Here is a 5,697-nt window from a genome sequence, read left to right as displayed (position 1 = left end):
GAGGCATAATGTCACAGAGATGTACAGCATGGAAACAGACCCTTCGGTCTCACCCGTCCATGCTAACCAGATATCCCAACCCAATCTAGTCCCACCTGCCAGCGCATGACCCATATCCCTCCAAACCCTTCCTATTCATATACGCATCCAAATGCCTCTTAAATGTTGCAATTATACCAGCCTTCACTACCTCCTCTGGCAGTTCATTCCATGCCTGTACCATCCTCTGTGTGAAAAAGTTGCCCCTTAGGTCTCTTTTATATCTTTCCCCTCTCACCCTAATTCTATGCCCTCTAGTTCTGGACTCCCTGACCCCAGGGAAAAAACCTTGCCTATTTACCCTATCCATGCCCCTCATAATTTTGTAAACCTCTTTAACGTCACCCCTCAGCTTCCGACGCTCCAGGAAAAACTACCCCAGCCTGGTCAGCCTCTCCCTATAGCTCAAATCCTCCAACCCTGGCAACATCCTTGGAAATCTTTTCTGAACTCTTTCAAGTTTCTCAACATCTTTCCAATAGGAAGGAGACCAGAATTGCATGCGATATTACAACAGTGGCCTAACCAATGTCCTGTACAGCCGCAACATGACCTCACAACTCCTGTACTCAATACTCTGATCAGAATAACAGAAAACATTGCAAGCACTTTCTTCACTATCCTATCTACCTGCGACTCCACTTTCAAGGAGCTATGAACCTGCGCTCCAAGGTCTCTTTGTTCAGCAACTCTCCCTAGGACCTTACCATTAGGTGTATAAGTCCTGCCAAGATTTGCCTTCCCAAAATGCAGCACCACACATTGATCTGAATTAAACTCCATCTGCCACTTCCCAGCCCATTGGCCCATCTGATCAAGATCCTGTTGTAATCTGAGGTAAACCCTCTTCACTGTCCAGTACACTTCCAATTTTGATGTCATCTGCAAACTTACTAACTGTACCTCTTATGCTTGCATCCAAATCATTTATGTAAATGACAAAAAGTAGAGGACCCCGCACAGGTCCTTGTGGCACTCCACTGAACACAGGCCTCCAGTCTGAAAAACAACCCACCACCATCTGTCTTCTACCTTTGAGCCAGTTCTGTATCCACATAGATAGTTCTCCCTGTATTCCATGAGATCTAACCTTGCTGATCAGTCAGATTCAGCTCATGCAGTCTCCTTGATCTCCAACTTTCGAATTTCCTCTTTCTTTACCAGATACAAAACCTCAGATTATTAGAACTCCTGATTTCCCTTTACATTTTCCCATTAATTCTTTCATTTACAGTTTTTGATTTCTCCTCCTGTCAGCCTCTCAGACTTGCTTTTCCCCATTCCAACAGTGTATCTAATCTCAAGTTTCTCTCTTTTCATGTACTTTCACATCTACCTAATGGACAACAGGTTGAGTATTGGCTAAAAGACAGTCAAGACAAAATAATTTTGCATTCTATAATTTCTATACTGCTGTGCAGAATCATAGAATCAAGCTGGTAAGTAGATCACTGGAGGAAAACAGCACTACTATCTTCTAGTTAATCTGCTCATCATTATAATCCTCTGGAATGAGAACAAGAGTTGCACATAACTGCGCAACAGGTAGTCATCACAATCAGTAATGTATGGATTGCAGAGACTCTTCAGATAAGGTATTGTACAAGCTTGAAATAACGTTGAGGAGGAAGTGAGGACTGCAGATGCGGGAGATCAGAATCGAGAGCGTGGTGCTGGAAAAGCACAGCAGGTCAGGCAGTATCCGTGGAGCAGGAGATTCAATGTTTCGGACATAAGATCTTCATCAGGAATGAGGCTTGTGGGCAGAAGGGCTGAGCGATAAATGGGAGGGGTGTGGGGTTGGGGGAAACATACCTGAGAATGTGATGAAGGTGAGGGAGAAGGTGATAGGTGATGGGAAGGGTGATGGACAGGTCAGGAGGGTGGGGTCCCGAGTTAGAGGTTTAGGAATGGGATAATGTTGGGGGAGGAGACATAAGGAAATAAAGTTTTGGGTCCCAAGGTGGAATATGAGGTGTCCTTCCTCGAAGTGTCAGTGGTAAGGGTTTGGTGATGGAGGAGGCCCAGGTCCTGCATGACCTTGGCGGATTGGGAGGGGGAGTTGAAGTGTTCAGCCATGGGTCAGTGGGGTCGGTTGGTCCAGGTGTCCCAGAAATGTTCTCTGAAATGATCTGCAAGTAGGTGTCTTGTTTCCCCAATGTAAAGGAGACCATATCGGGTGCAATGGATACAGTAGATGACATTGATGGAGGTACAGATAAATTTCTGTCAGATGTGGAAGGATCCTTGAGGGCCTTGGACGGAAGTGAGGGGAGTGATGTGGGCGCAGGATTTGCACTTCTTGCAGTTGCAGGGGAAGGTGCCGGGAGTGGGTGTGGGTTGGTGGGGGCTGTGAATCTGACGAGGGAGTTGCGGAGGGAATGGTCTCTCCGGAATGCTGATAGGAGTGGGGAGGGAAAAATATATCTGGTGGTGGTGTCCATTTGTAAGTGGGGGAAGTGGCAGAGGATGATGTGATGTATATGAGGTTGGTAGGTTAAAAGGGGAGGACCGGGGCGGGGGGCGGGGTTTGTCCTTGTTGCATTGGGGGGGGGGTGAGGTTCAAGGGCAGAGTTGCGGGAAGTGGAGGAGATGCGTTGGAAGACATCATTGACCATGTGGGAAGGGAAATTGTGATCTCGGAAGAAGGAGGTTATCTGGGATTTTCTAAGGTAGAATTGGTCATTCTGGGAAAAGATGCGGTGGAGGAATTGGAAATAAGGGATGGCGCTTTTACAGTAGATAGGGTGGGGGGAGGGGTAGCTGTGGGAGTCAGTGAGCTAGTAGTTAGTTATTCACTGGAGATGAAGATGGAGAGGTCCAGGAAGGGGAGGGAGGTGTCTGAGATGGTCCAGGTGAATTTTAGATCAGGGTGAAAGGTGTTAGTGAAGTTGATGAGCTGTTCAACCTCCTCATGGGAGCACGTGATAGCACTGATACAGTCATCAATTAGTGGAGGAACAGGTGGGGAGGGGGGTGGTGTGTGGTGCCGGTGTGACTGCGGAAGATGGACTGTTCCATATACCTGACAAAGTGGCAGGCATAGCTGGGGCCCATGCGGGTGCCCATGCCTACCCCTTTGGTTTGGAGGAAGTGGGAGGATTGGAAGGAGACGTTGTTGAGGGTGATGACCAGTTCAGCCAGGCGGATAAGGGTGTCGGTGGAAGGGTACTAGTTGGGATGGCGTGAGAGGAAGAAATGGAGGGCTTGGAGGCCTTCATCATGGCAGACAGATGTGTACAGGGACTGGATGTCCATGGTGAATATAAGGCGCTGGGCCGGGGAAACGAAAATCTTGGAGGAGGTGAAGGGTGTGGGTGGTGTCCCGAACATAAATGGGGAGTTCCTGGACTAAGGGGGACAGGACGGTGTCAAGGTATGCAGAGATGAGTTCAGTGGGACAGGCGCAAGCTGAGACAATGGGTCGACTGGGGCAGTAGGATGTAGAATCGGGCAGTGCGGGGTTCATGGACAATGAGGTTGGAGGCTGTGGATGGGAGATCCTCAGAGGTGATGTGGTTGTGATGGTCTGTGAGATGATGGTTTAGTGATGGAAGGTGAGGTCGTGGTCGAGCGGACAGTAGGAGGAGGTGTCTGCGAATTAGCGCCTGGCTTCATCGATGTAGAGGTCGATGTGCCAATCTACCACTGCGCACCCCCCTTGTCTGCAAGTTTGATGGTGAGATTGGAGTTGGAGCGGAGGGAATGGAGGGCTGCACATTGTGAGGGTGGGAGGTTGGAGTGGGTGAGAGGGATGGACAAGTTGAGGCGCTCGATGTCACGACAGTAGTTAGAAATGAAGAGATCAAGGGTAGGTAATAATGAAATAACACTGACCAAGTATTTCCTGTACTATTACAATCAACAATCTGAAATACGTTTCACTATGCTGCCCATTGATCTTGCTTACCTATCCTGAAATTTCCCAGATTCCTAATTATCACAGAGCAGCAGTAAGGAGGGGGGGGGGGGGGGGGGGGGTGCGGAATCAGAAGTTCCATCTTTTTAATGCCAGTCCTCATTGTCCTGATGAAATTTTATCTGACTGATCTCAATATTCAAGGGAGCGTGCTTTTACTGATTTATGCTCATAAATGTGTAACTTCTACATTAAAAATAGTTTTCCATCTGAAGAAAAATGGCACTAACATGACTATTGTATAAAATATTTAGCCTTGCTGAAATATTAAGCAGAACTTGTGCTGTTCCATCACATTTGCTGAGTTGTAGTACTGAAACTCTTGATGCAGTCATGTGCACACAGATTCTCACATTGTCACCCTGATGTGTTTCAGAATGCTAGTTTAGCTTGTTCCTTCTGATAGCTGCCAAAATATGGCTAGAATGCAAACTAAGTGTAACTAATGCAATGCAGGATTATTAGCTTCACACAAGGGAAGGTACTTGGTGCAGCTGCTCCACATCTCGCCATGTTTGTTCTGTTGATATAAGTTGTCCTGTTGGTGTTCTATCCAATCATGCAGAAATCAATCTTGCAACAGCTGCCTGATGCTTTATGTAGCTAAATGAATGTCAAGTGAATTTTTAATGTACATTTTATAGGATACTGCTTTTCATTTAGGGTGTCCCAAGAACCTCCTGTTGCAGACAGCATCCTCAACTACCTAGTTGTGACAGATTAAGATGTAAAGGACATAGTAATAAACTTTGATATCTTCTCTTGGCTCATTGTAATAAACATTCCTAACTTCCATATTGCTGCTGTGAGAGTTCTCCTCAATTCCATTCTGTGTGCCTTGACGGTCTTTTGAATACTGTTTGAAGAACTAGAGAGTCAGAAATTTGATTAGTTCACTTGCCTGTAAGTACTCAGCCTCTCCCAGCAGCCTTTCCAGTAAAAATTATTTGGGGGGGGGGGGTCCAGTTGATTGTTCCCAATACAGTCCAAGAGCTTCATGACAACACCACGGTCACATTTACTGGTACCAGTTCATCAATTCTAATTTTTATTCTTGCAGCTCCAGTGGCGCAATTGGTCAGCGTGTGGTACTTATATGGCAGTATGGCGGCATGCGCAATGCCGAGGTTGTGAGTTCGAGCCTCACGTGGAGCAGTTTTATCTTCTCACAGTCAAATACCAACATTGAGCATATCCGAGTTTGTTGGAAAATACCAGTATCTCTGGATTGAGAAACCATCTTCCCTGAGGAATGTTTCGGTGATCAAGCAACATGCCCCGATAGCGATTAAAACGTGAAGAAATATCTGGGGAGAAACAAGAGCAGGTGACCTTGTTCGTGGGCGGCACGGTGGCACAGTGGTTAGCACTGCTGCCTCACAGCGCCTGTAGACATGGGTTCAATTCCCGACTCAGGCGACTGACTGTGTGGAGTTTGCACGTTCTCCCCGTGTCTGCGTGGGTTTCCTCCGGGTGCTCCGGTTTCCTCCCACAGTCCAAAGATGTGCGGGTCAGGTGAATTGGCCAAGCTAAATTGCCCGTAGTGTTAGGTAAGGGGTAAATGTAGGGGTATGGGTGGGTTGCGCTTCGGCGGGTCGGTGTGGACTTGTTGGGCCGAAGGGCCTGTTTCCACACTGTAAGTCTAATCTAATCTAGTCTTATTTCAAATTGAATGCTGCTGTTATGGTGAGATGATCGGGACTCATGTTTTCTGGATTTTTATTCCAGGCTCTAGCTTG

The 5,697-nt window shown here is 47.1% G+C and overlaps 1 non-coding gene across 1 annotated transcript; it reads left to right on the top strand.

Annotated features, from left to right (window-relative positions):
• The first annotated feature begins 5,017 nt into the window (after nt 1-5,017).
• On the top strand, nt 5,018-5,113 carry trnai-uau (transfer RNA isoleucine (anticodon UAU)). Its single transcript has 2 exons — nt 5,018-5,055; nt 5,078-5,113. It is a non-coding gene; the product is annotated as a tRNA-Ile (tRNA).
• The last annotated feature ends 584 nt before the right edge of the window (nt 5,114-5,697 follow it).

This window comes from Hemiscyllium ocellatum, chromosome 24 (genome assembly GCF_020745735.1).
Source record: "Hemiscyllium ocellatum isolate sHemOce1 chromosome 24, sHemOce1.pat.X.cur, whole genome shotgun sequence".
In the NCBI taxonomy this organism is placed as follows: Eukaryota; Metazoa; Chordata; class Chondrichthyes; order Orectolobiformes; family Hemiscylliidae; genus Hemiscyllium; species Hemiscyllium ocellatum.
The sequence above is the reverse complement of the archived record's forward strand: the minus strand, read 5'-3'. Positions and strand labels throughout refer to the sequence as shown.